Source organism: Equus asinus, chromosome 12, assembly GCF_041296235.1.
Source record: "Equus asinus isolate D_3611 breed Donkey chromosome 12, EquAss-T2T_v2, whole genome shotgun sequence".
NCBI classification, from domain to species: domain Eukaryota; kingdom Metazoa; phylum Chordata; class Mammalia; order Perissodactyla; family Equidae; genus Equus; species Equus asinus.
Window position 1 is genome coordinate 38,979,542 of NC_091801.1, and position 16,343 is coordinate 38,995,884.

The 16,343-nt window shown below is 37.3% G+C and overlaps 1 protein-coding gene across 1 annotated transcript in view; it reads right to left on the reverse strand.

Annotated features, from left to right (window-relative positions):
* RUNX1T1 (RUNX1 partner transcriptional co-repressor 1) overlaps positions 1-16,343 on the reverse strand; it is a 134,848-nt gene that overhangs the window by 96,065 nt on the left and 22,440 nt on the right.

Sequence of the window (16,343 nt, forward strand, 5' to 3'; positions counted from 1 at the left end):
GTTTGGTTATCTGGTTCCAAGTTAGCAAACTACTGGAATGGGTAAAAGGGTGGGTATATTAACAGAAAAAGGGTGGGCAGATGACAGAAAGAGAAGAGAGAGAAAATCCTATCAAGTGTAGACAAAAAATCAGAAAATCCTATCAAATGTAGACAAAACTCACCAAGCACAACAGTCTAGAGTCCTTTTCTGTGATTCAAACACTGTCCCCTATTTTTAAGTCCAGAGAGCACCAATGTCTGCCTTTAGTAACCCCCTGCATGTGAACTCTGCTTTTTAGGGGGTACACAGCACACTTACAATCATTATTACCATCATCCTTTGAAGTAAAAGTAAGCAAGGCAGAATAACTGTATCCACTTCAAGACAAAAACAGTGAAACTCAGGCAGACAGTAAAATGCCTATGGTCACATCACTAAGTGGAAAAACCTTGATTCAAGCTAAGGAATTAACATTCTCAATGCCTTGTGCTTTTGGATAGATGGCCACATAAAGCATAATATATTAATTGTTTGTAATATAAACCCAAGTCATAAAGGAAAAGATAAAACTTGTTCGGCACAAACTGATCAAGAATATGGCTAAGTATGAGGACCATGGCCATTGAAAACGATTGATCAATAAGTACAAAAATTTTAAACAAGTAAACAGAAGCAACTTTGTAGCTTAAAGAGATACTCTTCTGCTCTCTATAAAACACTACAAAATGGCTCAGGTCTCCAAGACGTTGCGGTAGAAAGTGTATTGACTTCACACTGATATGGTACCAAATGCTTTACCCCCATAACATATGAGTAAAATGTTGTTGAAGATAAAAAACAAATATAAAGATATCCTCTAGGTAGCAAAGAGTTAAATCATACCCACAGGTAACTCTTCCTTTCAACAAAATTCTGTAGAAAGACTTCTAAATTGTACAAAATAGAAAAAGTCTTGAAATCCTGATCACACCTACATTTATCAATATTTTTGGCTATATCATGCTCAGCAAGCAAACACTGGTATGTAAGAGAATGCCTGAGGAATAAAGAAGTTGGGTTTTCCCTCTGATTTCTATCACTCCACATTTTATAATTAGGAGTATTCTGGGAAGCCTAGAAGAAAATAAAGCGCTTTCTAAGGACAAAAATCTGCATTCTGATTCCTTTAATATTTTCCTGTCTACAAGCTGTACAAATACAACGAATGCTAGAGCAGACAGGAAGAAGAAAATAAATGTTAACAGGCCTTTCAAATGATGTGTTCCCATACATGCTGAGTATATAGGCTCAGATATAATCACAATAAAGAGGGAGCAACGCCATCTCACACGAAAAGTGTCAGAATCAAGGCCTTTCTTCCTTCCAGTCTTATCCTTGTCAGGACACATGTTAAGCATTTCAAATGCAAGAATATATGACTTGTTACCACAGGACCCTCAAATTTTATTATGTATTTTCCTCCCAATAACTGACGAATCATGAAAGCACACTAGTGCTGAGGAAGGCAGTGAAGTAAAATCACACCAAGTTCAAAATGTGAAGTAATGGTCTGCTCAGAAGCACGGCGATTACCTTTCTCTAAGTTCCAAATAAGTTAGACTCCATCAAAATCATCCCAGATTATTAAGAATGGTCTTTTTATTTTGTCAAACGCTTTAGACTCTTGTTAAAGCCATAAACACATGATAAAGACACCCTCTAATATGCCTGCTTCCTAAAGAGCATTTCTGCCTATCTAACTACACAGCTCTTAAGGCAGAACTTTTTACAGGATCGTGTTCTCATCAGTACTTTCAAAATTATTTTCTTACATGAGCATCGAGTACACTGTATGATGTTAATAAACCACACAGAATTAAAAGAATCCTTCTAATAAAGTGAGCCTTTTTACAGGCTGTACTTATCACTTGGCCATTAAAAGGAAATGTGGAAAACAGAAGTGAAATCTCCCAGAAAAAGCATCTCACAATTGTAAAAATCAACTGTTTGTGGTGTTTTTTTTGGGGGGAGGGGGCATCATGGAAAAAGGTATCTCCTCTCCTACAGCTTACACGTATTCTGGAAACACTGTCTGAATGCCTATGGGTTGAATGTATCATTTGTTTTCCAATTTTCTACTAATCCAAACATAGAAAATCATCCATCTGAGCTTCTGATCAACAAAAGATAGCCAGGATTACCACATTCCAAAAGCCTAGAAAGATGATGTTTTAGTTAATCTACACAGCTTTGTCAGAGAGAAAATTTGCGATTTCCACTAGACTTTTCAAAACAATGACATTACCCCCCCTGATGCCTATTACTACCATTGAACTCTTTCAAGAGAAGTGGGAATACACAAAGAAATAGCTGCCATCCTAATCTGTTTTGTCCAATATCACTCTTGATGATTAAGACTCATGTTTTTCCATTTTTCTTTTATAGCAAAGAGAACAACTCTACTTTCCTCTATTCATTCTCTTTAAATGTTACCATCTAGCTTCCATTACAAAATCTCCTCTCATCAAGCCACAACATACTCACCCCTCCTCAAAAAGAAAACAAAAAAGAAATCCAAAATCAACAGACAGACCAGACAATTCCTTCCTTGCCATTTAACTATATCTATGCATCCTTGGGCAAAATTCTTAATTTATCTGATCTTCAGGCTTCAAATAGATCATGTGGTCACAAAAATCACTTGCAGAGCAGTAGTGAGGATAAGAAAGCATATAAGGTGCCTAGCCCAGGGCCTGGCATGTATAGGCTTTCAAGGAAAGGCTACTCCTACTATACTATCAGAGATTTAATCTGTTCATAGATGGCAGTTATATATTCCTTTGAGATTAAGAGGATTTCCTGATTCCTTTAATTGGAACTCTACGGGTTGAAAAACATAATTAAGCTAGACATTCACAGAAAGTACATTTACATTAATATTAATTAATTCAAACAGCTGTTTGAGAAAGCCAGCCAGATAAACCTGCTTCTTGGTCAGGTGTGAAATCCTATTGTGCCCAAGTTATGAGTCATTTAAGTTAGTCACTTATTCCACTAGATATGGTTAGCTATGAAAGAACCACAACTGTATACAAAGAAATTCTTTTCAAGAAATACTATACCCACTGTCACACGAAGAAATCAAAATTTAATAAACAAAAATAAATGTCCTATCCTCAGTATAAGAACAACAAACTTAAAAATGGTTAAGTTACATTAACAGAGATCCAATCTGGAGCAAGTGGGAGACAGAGCTTTCCAATAAGCATCAGACTGGCCCATTGCCCATCCGTGCCCCATGTCCTTGACTCCTAATCTGGTTAGGTACTACCTCACCTCTGGGTTCCTTTACCTGTCTCCTCCTGTATCCAAGCTGTTATTACTCTATCTAATAATTACTATATACTTCTCTGCCTGGAGCACTAGGACTCACAACTCCTTGAGGACATGGAGGACTGAATCACAGTTGTCTCGTTCCTGGCGTATTTCCAACAACCTACAAATGTCTACTACCTGAATCTCCTTACAGTACCTTTCAGTTGTCACAGCCTTACATTATTAGATCTGCTTAATACTCTGGTAATTAACCACATTTTAGGTTCTCTAATTTCCAAACAACTATAAGATAAATTTGATGGCATACTTTTGCCACAGGCCAAGTGACTACTATTACAGCATTTTCTCCCAGATGGTCCATAGTCCTGGAGTAGGAGGGGAGAAGCTCAGAGCAAGAGCAACCCAGGGTGGGAGATAAAAGACAACAAAGTAAGACTGACACAGGGCAACATGATTTCATGAGCATTTGAGATGTAGAAGCAGCATGATCAAGAACGTGGACTGGGAGAATATTCTTAATTTAACAAACGACCTGTGCAAGTCACTTAATCTCTGTGAGCCTCAGTTTCAACATCTGTAAACTCTTTTACTTGCAAGATCAACCTTCCAGCTCTGCAACGTATTTGTTCCTCTGATGATTCAGAAGGCTGGCCAGAATATTAAGTACAACATCTTCTTTGCAAACATCAAATAGCAGTGTAGTGATGAATAGTTAATAAACATTTCTAGACTATATAATGTCCACTAAAAGAATGTTTACTCTAAGAAATAAAAATAGTTTTCTTATGAAAACTCCAGAAATTATCACCACTCCCCAATAAAAAAGATTAAACACATTTTTTTCAATAGACCATTAACTATACTGAAAGATGCCCTGTAAAAGTTTCCAAGTACTATTTAAAATATATAGAACTGAAAGGTTAAGTACCTAGAAATATTAACAGAAAATAATTTAAAAAGAAAAAGGGAGAGGTGCCAGGGTTTGAAGAGAAGTTGGAACTGTCTGTTACAAAGAAGTCTGCACAATCCATATTTATAATTGGATATTTGCAGCTTGTATAGTTCTATGTTAATAGCTGGCAGGAGGCTTATTTGATACAGCAAAGAGTTAGTCTAAAACCATGGCAAACCAACTTGCAAAGTAAAACAGTGACAGTGTATGGATTGTTGTGTTTTTTTGTTCTTGTATAATAGCATTTAGATGCATCTATTAAAAAAAAAAAAACAACCAGGTGCATTATCCAAATGTTCAGTTACTAGGGACACTAACAGTTGTCTGTCCATGGCAATTTCATTTCTGTTTTTTACACAAATCATGGCTTGCAAGCATTGATGTTAAAAACAGAAAAACAGTCTAGTACACAGTGGCTATAAATGCCAAATCAATTTTCAGCAGATAATAAAGTCCATGTTTTACAATCAGCAATGCACTGTTTTACTACCCAAAAATGTAAGCTAATAATATATAGCTCTACCAAATGGAAAATGCAGATATGCTGTTAAAAAATAGGCCGGCTGTGAGAGGATGGATCATTTCTGCAGGGACCTTCTTAAAGCTGTGTGTAAGTGTTTTGAAAATATCACATGATGTGGCCATGTGTTAAAAATTACAGCCAGTTAAGTTCTCTGCTAAGAAAAATATGTGGGCAATTTATGAAATGCACTCCAGGATGGAGATGTCTTAAGTAAAAACAGATTTTGAAAACAACCCCCTTTTTTTTTCTGGAAACTTGAACTTAAAAAAAAGTTCCAGGCACATCTGGAGAGCAGGACCATTGAGAAAGGGTGGTCTGACCTAATACTAGCCATCTTCTGAAAGAACAGTACTATTTCTGGGCTACACAGACTGTGCTCACTCACAGTCCTTTTAAGGAAACAGTCCTGAAAGCATTTTGTAGATCAACATATGTTCTTTGATAATATTATACAAAGATTGATAAAAATATAAATGTTTCAGAAAGCTTGGAGTCATCTCCCCCTGAAACAATATAATAATGCCCAAGGTCTCCTAGCCTTCTCATAAGAAATCATTTTCCTTTTTTAAATACAAGGATCTAGTTGTTACCAAGTGACAGGCAGTGAAATGATATTTCCTAATACCGAATTAGATCATGAAAATACTTTAATCTATTTCTTTAAAGCTGGCATGGCCTCCTTTGCCTTTTTATAGTTCATTTTGTAACAGTATGCTATCAATAGCTAAAGCATGTTTTTTTAAACCAAAATAGTTCTAGAAATCCCTAAACTAAGATTTTTTTACCTACCCACTTCCACAGATTGGTATGTCTTTTAATAAGTTCAGTTTGTGCACATCTGTTTCTAGGGATCCCGATTTTCATGAAAAAGGTCTTAATCTGAGAATTGTTACATCAAATTTGAGACAACCAAGAACCAGTTCTGACACCTGACCTACCAAAAAAATAATAAATGTTGACATATAAATATGTAGTCAAATTAAAAAAAAAAAGAGACAATATCAGATTACCCAAAACACATCCTTTTAATCTTCTACACATAATGTCTTATTTAAAAATATAAAATCTGCCCCAGATGGTTAAAATTACCCACTAATATACGTACATATGCATGGACTAAAATATGCTAAAAACACATTAAGAGGTAGTCCATCCCATAGCAGTTTAAAAAGTGCAGATGGGTGTCAAAAATAGCCAAGAGTCAGATCTGCTCAAGTATCCCATTCTGGCACATGCTCCTAGTCACAGCTGTTAATATATTCTCTGTATCCAAGTACAAGGTTTGCTAACACAGTTGATGAGAGAGAGTGAGACACACTGCCCACACTTCAGGCTACTGCTTTAGAACCAGTCAGACACGAAGGACTTAACAAACTAAGAGAAACTTATCAATGATTCTAAAACTTTAAATACAGTACAATGCATTTTAAATAAGGATGTTTTGGAGATTACTTTAAAATCATGTAATTAGTTAGGGGTAGGAAGTGTCCTAACTACTCTTTGTCACCTATTACCATCCACAATTGGCTTTGGGTCATTGTGGGGTTTTGTTTTACCAAAACAAAATATAGACTCTTCAAAATACTGGTAAATCAGATAATTTAACACATATTAAGAGCATAAAAACAAACATCTGAGTTATGAGATAAAAATCAGAAGAAACTGTGCTATAATATTCTGGCAAAATAAAAAAACACAAACACTTTTTCACACCCATTCTATATCACATAACCAAGGCACATGACATCTTCAGTTGCATGGTACATATAAATCAAGAGGAGAGTTTAAGGAGTTAAAATGACCTTTCAAAGGATTCAGTCATTGTCTTTTTGTAAATTGATTTTCCCCATATTTCAGCTACATACATTCCTAGTCTACTGAACTAATGAAAAAGTGCAGTTCTGTCACAAATGCATCCCTTCTGCACATATATCAATAATGATGAGGACTACAAGACACATACTGAAGGGAAAAACATTCCTCAAACAACTGGCAATACCTACGTACAACTATGGTCACAGAAAACTGGCAGATGATGTTTCAAAACACCATCTGTGAGGTGTACAAACTCTGTGACCAAGCACAGCCTCTTCTGCCTGTCCTACCCAAATAATCCACACGAATCAGCCAGCTGGAGGATCTCTATCTGCCCCGTCTTTTTTATCTGGAGGTAGGCTGCTCCAAGTAGGCACAGGGTAATCCAGGCAGTTCTTCTTGAGAAGAGCAGAAACAACCCTTTCCCCCATCAGGCTGCTTTCTCCATAAGCAGAGCCCTCGCTGGCAACAATCAGAGAAACACGGTAGGCTCCAAAGATAATATTTTTCAGAGGAAATTGACATACACTAAATTTCCAGGACTACAACAACTTCAGTCGTTCAGCAAACTTTTTTATATTTTACTAACCAATTTCAATTATTTGCCTGATGGCATCTAAAGACTATTATTTAGGGCAAGTCTGAAATTATTTGTAGTTCCAAAGCTTCCTTCACTTTCTCTGACATAAACAGCTTTTTAAAGAGACCTTATCCCAGGATTCTGCCATAATCCGAAAACTCTCTCCACAGATGAAATTTCCAGGATACAATGTACAGATGACAGTCACAATAATCCAGAGCAGAAACAATATTTCTTACTTGAGCTAAATCCCTCCAGTAAATTGCTCCGGCAAACAGCCGTGGGTGCGCTTTCCCCTTAGCCTTTAAAACACACTCCCAAATTTTAAAAGCAAGGGCTCTACACCCTGGACCTGTCTTTAGATCTTGATGGCTCTCTTTATGCCACCGTCCACATCTCACCTTTGTCAACCCCAGCCTCTGCTTGCCCACATAAAATACAGCGCATCGTGGGGCAGAAGGTATTTTCCGTGCATAATAAAAAGTCTGCTTTCTTCACTTCAAAATCACAGAGAGAAAGCGGGGCAGGGCTAACTCACCAGGCATCCTTGAATCCAGCGTCCACACGGAAAGTGGCTCTCTCCTAAAAGCAAGCTCGATCGGGGCTCATGCCTTGTGTTCTGGAATGAGCGGCAGCAGAGAGAGGAGGGCCGTCAGAAGGGGCTGGGGCGGCATAGCCTGAGGCAGGGTGCTGGGCGCGTGCGCCTGCCAGGCAGAGACAGATGGAGAGCTGACACTCCGGATTGCACTTGGAGCAGAAATGTGGATGATGACAGGAGCACATGTGGCCTTGAACCTAGCCCTGTCTCTTCAGGCAGAACAATGACAGGGATGTGTGTGCAAAGTATCGCAACCCCTACCTCCTCTTACCCACTCTACCTCTCTGAGCAAATTCCAGAGCACCAAAAAACAAAGTAAAATGCAGAATGATAAGCTAAATGCTGAATAATTCATTCACCACCACCCCCATCCCGTTAGAAATTAACTCTTATTTTGCCAAAAGAATGGAAGGTAGACCTGACACCCCCACCACTGCTCACAATGAAAGGCTTCCCTCTGTCTTCTCGTGTTAACAGCCATAACTGGGAACTATACTGAAAAACAAACATAGGCACATCCCTCAAAGCTTTTTATTGAACTGGAAATCCAAAACACTATAAAAACATTTTTATACAACTTCGTATATTGTGTCAGTTTATCATGGTCAACAAAGTATCAGAATCATTCCCTTTGTCAGCTTCTCAGTAGTATGTGTAAAATAGAACACTTTTCAGAAGCACAAGCGGACCACTTTTATTTTACTAGAGTGCTTTTAACCCCCTGGGATCCCCGCGTTGATATGCTCCAAACATTTTCAGCTTACTCTCGTCTATCTTGCATAGAGATCCATGGGAGATGAAAACAAAATCTTCACTGTAAAGCCTTTTCAAAAGCTGAACAATCATGTCCTCCTGATTTCTGATTTTTTGCACACCCTTAAATGTTTATCCTTCCCATGAATAACACATCCCCAGCCAGGTTCAATGGACTCTTCCCTATTAAGCTTTAATGGACACCATGATATATAAAACTACAATCTTTTGTTATAGTGCTTTATCTAAAGCTGGCTATTTTCCTCTCAGCAGTCCCTCTTTAGTCCTTTGTAAAACATCCTTGCCTCATGGGAGAAATCTACGCCTGCCTGCCTTGCATGCCTTTTCTAAACACAAAAATGCCAGGCAGAAGGAAAATACTCTTCTAAAACTCTTCCTCAGTTTAACACTTGCAAATCTTTCCAAGGTCTGTGTGTGTTTATTTTAACAGCAGGGCACGAGATAGGACCACATCCTTCAGGCTTTACCTTTCCAATGTCTGTTCCATCCACTATAAACACAGAAACAGTTCTATTCGGAGTCTCTGACCAGCTTGCAAGCTCAATGAACTTGACAGACAGGAGCATCCCCTTAACTCTTGCTATCCCTTTACAGTTTCCAGCGTGTCTTTTGCTTATTCTACACTTTCCATATGCTTTTAGCCCTTGTCAGATTGATTTTTTTTCCTTCCTTTTGCCTCCAACAAGTCATAAAAACCCATTTGAAAACAGAGGCAGTGACTGACTTCCGCCTACTCACCCTTCCTACACCTTTCCCTAAGAGCGCACACAACCTGTTTCAAAGCACACCCATGTACACACACACACCTTGCACAAACTAAAAATAAATCATCTTTGGTAAAAAGTGTCAATCAATAAGGACTTCCACAGCCACAAATACTGTATCCAGGAAGTACTGCTTCATCTAGTGAACCCCTCAAAAATCCATCATTGTCAGAGACGACTTGTAAAGAGACTACAATTCATAATGATTACTCTGTTCTGTCACTAATAGTATACTGCACCCTATTTATGAGGCCAATCTTTTTGTTCATCTTAGTTAGATGTCACTTGTAATGAGGTTCTGCGTAATGGATTTCAGTACAGTTAAGTACCAAGCTCAAACATTCTTATGACAGAAAGCTTTATAGCAGACATGAGTGTGATAATCAATTAAGTCCTGTTATAAGGGCCTTTATGGAATCCAGCACCCTAAATCTGTAGATTTTCATTTTTAAAGAGAGTACTTTTTTTTTTAAAGCCACTTCAAAGAACTACATGCTGCTGACTTTTTTTTAACATTATACCTATGTTCGAAAGAAAACATTTTCACAGTGGGAAGTCCAACCTTTCATCAATAGGCACAGTGAATCACTTCTGAAACAGAAAATCATGACAAAAAATGCAATACACTTTAAGAAAACTGGATGATATCTGGTTTTAAAACTAGGTCTTAATATCAGTACACCACAAGTCCCTAAACTACAGCTCAGAAAATGGAACTTCCATATGCCATGTGATTATGTATCTTTTCTATGTGTAAAAAAGCTTTTTAAGCTTTTATCTGACTAGAGTAATTGCCACTTTAAATTGATCCACGTCAACAAAACCGGATCCCTGGGGATTCTCACCTACAAGTCTGATTGCAGAAAGGGCCTACAGTGTGCATCTGAGACTAGTTCAGCATTCTCTCAAGGAACCAGCTTCCTCCTCTTATTCTTTAATCCATGGAGGAGAGCAAAGCAGAAACCCCATTTGGCAGTTCTCCCTGAACAGGGAAACCTGGATACGTAGTTCTATACAGTTACTTAGACAGAAGTAACTTTCCCTTTAATGAAGAAAAAAAAAAAAAGAAAGCGCATAAGGAGCCAAGATCTCTAACAACCAAATTGTATAATAAAAATAGACAATCAATAACATGATGAATGCATTTATGTAGGTGAATGGGGAAAAAAGAATATGTATTGCGAAAGTTTTCTCCAGTACCAAACACTGTCCTGAATCACCATTAGGAAACATGTTTCATAAAATAAAAATATATTCAAAACAATAACAAAGAATACACTGCTGTCCAATTAAGTAACTTCCTCAGGAGAGCCATGTCAGCTAATTCATATCTTTTAATTAAGAACACAGAGCATTTTTAAGGCAATTTTCAAAAGTCGTCTAATCACTTTCCAAATTGATAAATTTAGTCAACAACCAAATGCCAGGCTCCCCACAAAAATACACAAATTGGTTTTTGACAATAAATTTAGATCATTCACTGGAAAGACATTATGGTCTTGTATTACTCCAAGTTTTTTTCACTTGTTTACAAGTCAGACTAGCTCTAAAGTACAGATTTTTCTTTTGTTCAAACCTGACTTACCAATAGGGACTAGCAGTCTACTGAAACTGTCTGCAGTTAACAAAAGCTCTCCACGCTAGTGAAGGGAGAATTTGAGTTAAAGCTTTACCACAGGTATTCTCCACTTTCCTCTCTGCTTCTACTGTTGTGATACACTGTGACTTCACACAGTGGGTATTAAGTGAGTTAATTCAAAGGAGGTGAAACCTCATTGATCCTAATTGAAAGCAATACACCCAACCAAATACTTTCCTACCCCATCTGCTCTGGGCTGCCACCAGCTATTCAATACAAGAGAATTAATAGTTTCAGATATTCTAACTGACCCAATAAAGGCACTCATTTAAGCAGGGCTGCATTAACAAAATGAAAAAACAAGGGCAAAATGGGTTCAAATGAAGCATTTTACTCCTAGTTGCCTTTAACAACACTGAATAATGCTTATTCTGACTTTTTATTTGCAAGACTTGATAAACTGAATGAGAAGGCACTCAATGATCAGCCTATGAGCATTGATGAATGGTCATCCAGACTCCCCTGCTCTTAGGGGAGACCCTTCCACAAAGTGGCACACCAGCTTGAAAGGGCGGACTCACTAATGTCCAGATTTCTCCGCTTGCTTGTTCCACTTTCAATTTCAGACCACTGGCCACCAAATGAGGCTGACATATTGGAAAATAATGTTTTATGGGCGAGTGGTAAAAAATAAAATGGAGGCATTAGCTCTGCTTTCAAATTCAAATCTGCTAGTTTTGTCAAACCCCAAAGGTTTTGATTTTCCACCCAGCTGGAAGCTATTAGTGTTTCTAAAGGCATCCCACTGACAGGGCAAACCTACCTAAAGGGTAAGCTGTTGGGCCAAGGGAGATGGACCTCTCTTTTGGATGATTTCCTAACTTCTCATCACTTTGACAGTCAATTAAATAGATACAACGCCTAATAAAAATGTACATTAATTTGTTTCTGCCTCCGAAAGACATCTGAAACTGTATTAAATAAAGGCCAAAATTGACTGTCTCCTGACAAAGATAAATCCAATTATACTTTGTCTGCAAGAAAAAACAAATGGTTTATGTTTTAGCTAGGCTACAATGTAAGATACAGCCAACCACAAAGAAGTGAGTGGGATAGGAAAATAAATTAAGTTAAAAAGTTCACTGAAGTAATCCATAAAGTTAAGAGGTTATCTGTCATTTTAACTCTTCTTATATAAATGTCTGTTGTAAATAACTAGACACATTCACACTTTTTCCCTCAAATATTTCCTTTGGGAGAAATGACTGGCAAGCATTTGCATCTCCTCAACTTTCAGCCAGCCCACGGAAGGGCTCACAAGAACTTTAAATGACAGAAGAGGAGACATCGCCACCTTAAGAATTTGAAGAGTGTATAAACATCATGGGGTCAAACGGTTATTTGGGGCTGTTGAAGAAGGCCTAAGTGCTAGCAATAAGATGGAATCAAGTAAAAGAAAGCATGCTTCAGAGAGGAAGCTTGTCTTAATAGGTGCTTATACCAGACAACACAGCAGCAGAAAAGCTTCACTGCTTGGATCATTTGCCAGTAGACAACAAAGCACCACGCAACGGGGTCCCATGGAGTAGAGAAATCCTAACCTACCTGGGAAAGTAGCAGGCTGAGAGCTAAAAGTCACAACTCCCTTCACCTAGGACACATCAAACTAAAGGACTCAGGTCCCTGATTTTTAACTCTGGCTGACGAATAATGTTCTCTACATATGAACGAAAAGATGAGTATTAGTACATTTAAGTATTTAGGGCACATGTACGTGTATAGTGCAAAATGAAATTTGTTTAAGATAAAATATGACTTGCTAAAAATAAACAAAACCTATACTCGTAATTATGATGAATTGTTTCTGACAGCGCCAATGCCTTTAAATGTGATTAAAGTATCACAATATCAGTAGTTCTTTTCCACCAACTTTTGACTTTCCATATCTAATATTCAAAAAAAATTCTGAAATGCTATAACAGATTTAACACTTGCAGTGATTGGATGTTATATTATTTAAATACAAACTTCAAACCTAACTAATATCAGAAAGGGTAGATTACTCCATAGGCACCAGCAACAAGAAATTATTTTAAAAATTTTAAAGTAAAACACTTCCTTAGGAATCCACAAGGCTGAACATTAGCTGTATTAACTCTGTCTTTTCAAATAAAAGCATTTTCCCATAAAGACAATCAATCTTAAAAAGTATGCACTTGAATGTAAAATCTGCAAATAAGTTACCATTTATAGTTTCCTCATATTTTTTATAACTACAAAAATCATTCAGATAATACAGAAAACAACCTAACTACCCATCCCTTATCCATTTGACAAGGACTGTAACACTATATGGAAAACCTTTGTTTCAATGTCACCACCTCGCCATTCTGACTAAAGGCGAGTTAGTTTTGTTAAAACGCAAGGGTGATGGCGTATGCTCCAATGAACTTTCCCTCCTCTCAGCACCAGAGACAAAAACCTGCAGCTCCGCTCTGTGCAGGCAGCCATCTGGACAGCTTTCCCTCAAAGCCCAGCCCGCACCACACTGCTGGCAAAATCAGAGGGCTCGAGAGCTCTGTGGGGCTATTCATGACATACCAATTTCACATTTTCTGCTTGTACGCTTGCAACAATAAATGCTAATGAGGACTATGAATGACAATTTTAAAGACAATAAAAAGGTCTCCAAATCCCTTGCATATGGAGACACTATTTTCAAAACTTCACCTTCTGTTACAGAGCTGTTAGAGTCTAAAGGAGAAAGAAAGAATAAACTAAGGAAAACAATAAGATGATCAAAGCACAACTGAATCCTTAAGATTTCCAAAGAAAGCAATCTGTGTAAGCCCAATGAACACCAGATCTCAGCCCCCCCAGGAACCCATGAGGAACCTTTAATCTCTATTACCTTTGCCTTCTATAGACATGAGGCTTAATAAAAGCAGTTCTTCCTGATTTTTTGAGCCTGACCTGAGAATTCTAAGGGCAGCATTTGTCCCAAAAATAATTATAACAATCATCATCATCATCATACTTCAGCATAATATTAACATGCCACGTTATCTTTAAAAAACTGTAAACGCAAATTGGTTCTCTTCTGATAACACCAACTCTTAAAAATAATACAATGGTTCTGTATAGTGAAATTATAAACCATGTTTATTTTCCTTTTTTTATTTTTCTCTATTTTCCAAATCTTCCAAAATGAGCATGTATTACATTTTGAACCAGAAAGCCAATAAATATTACTTCCAATGCAATGAAAGAACTGAACAAAAGACATATAAACGTTTGACCTCGATACAAATTCAACTATTTTACACAGTAACAAAAATAAAAAACTCATCTTCCTATAAATTGTGTAAAGGATATTCTTTTCATTAATGTGGATTAAAACACTTTCAACAAGATCCACCAGGTGGAGCAAATACACAGCAATTAAAAAAAAAATCCCAGAATTTTTTCATCATATTCTTTCTTTCACGGGACTTTCATCTCTAACCACTCTCTACTTCTATTTCTCCACATTGCAAATTATCAAAATCTATGCACACATACTAATTTGCCACATTTGTAAACAAATTCAAACTCACTCAAAAATGATTTTTAGCCCATAGATTCCATTACAAATTTTCATTCCAAAACTGCTTTATTTGTTCAAATAATACACAACACAGCATATTTGCTTTTTTATCAATGTAAATTTTTAAATTAATGTTTTACTCCTACCCTACTGGGTTTCATTATGCATGCCCCTCCCCCACACAAGATCAGGCAGAGAATAGAATGTAAATATGGTGTATTCTGAAATACACTCAACAGTGGTTAAAACCTATAAATATCAGCTCAATTCCCTTACTCTGTATGAAAATGTCAATTCTCACCTGACTTTTTATTAAAATTATTCTTAATTGTATATACCAAAATTTTATTAAAATTTTGAAATACTGTGACACTTTTATGTTATATCAAAATGTCTTGTTTTCATTCCTGACACAAGTCCATAGTTACTAATAAAATATGGTTTTTCCCTTCTCTTTTCTAGAGTAATTCATTTCCCCCCAATCTCTTCTGGCACAGATCTATTTTTTCTGTCCACTTCACTCCACACTTACCCAGCACAAGGTGCCAACCCCATGTTCTTGTTCACATTTTGTTCTTTAATTCCTGATGCCACCTGCAAGCCACACCTCTCATCTTTCACAGTCCTCCAAGTTCTTCTCACATTATACGCTCTCTGTTGCCAAAGCTTAATACTACAAATGGTGCTAATGTTACTTGCATTTAAGAAAACTCCAGTTGGATAGAACTACCAAAAAGTTGGAGCTTGAAAGGGGGGGTACCCAGAATTTATCAGTGAAGGAGACACCAGTTAGGAATGTTGACCGTAGCTTAAAATATATTTATATGTTTTCTTTTTTCATATTTATCCTGATGTTGAAAAGAGAAATACTATGAAAGAAATGTAGCAGTCTGATACATAAATAAACATGCACATGCCTGAGGATACACACAAAACTTATGGCATAGTTACTTATGCTAGTGCATAATAGATCATGGTGATGCCGGCTCCACCACAAGACGCACAAGGCTAGTCCAATCATTTAAATGATTATATACTTTTCACTGGAGTGGTATTCAGTAATATTACTATTACTTCCATAAATATAATATGAAAAAGAAGTTTTCAAAATAATTACTATCAAATTCCTCCCTGAGAAGTCCAATTCCTTTATTCTTTGCAAAGAACAGAATCAATCCCCTGGAGCTATGCTCTTTCACAATGCAGAGGTACATACTGCCCTCTTTACATGCCTATAACTCCTATTAACATTAATGGGACGCACAAAAAGGTAAATGCCCTTAAGTCTGCACAACAGAATCCTAATGAAGTAGTTGGAAAAACCAAATCACCTCACATGTAGTCATACTTCCCCCTCCCTTTGCAGGAAACACCACCACCACCACCTCTGCTCCCCAACCCATGATGCAGACATTTCATCAGCCAGCACTGTGGACAAAGAACCTGCTAGAATTCCTCTTGGTAAGATAACATCTTGTTCTACTCTGTAGATCTCCCAAATGGCTCCATCTCCAAGCATTCCTCAGAATATTTATCCTATACTACCTTCAAATTGGCCACACATTGCTGTCCAAATATTATTTCTTACCACCCCCAGCTTCAGTAAAGGGTGTGGCTCTTCCCACAGGAAATGTCCAAGTCCACATTCAAATTCCAGGGAAAGGAAAAATCCCAACCTTAAAAGTTTAAAGATGGACTATTCCATTTTCATGAACAGACTAAAATTCTAAAACCATGTCATCCAAACAACCTCTGATTTACCAGTTTCACATTGCACTACTAGTGAGCCTGACCCACAAAGGCAACACACGTAGGATACTATATGTTACATCAACTAAGCCCTATCCTCCGCTAGTTAATGTCTGTTGCTGTTGA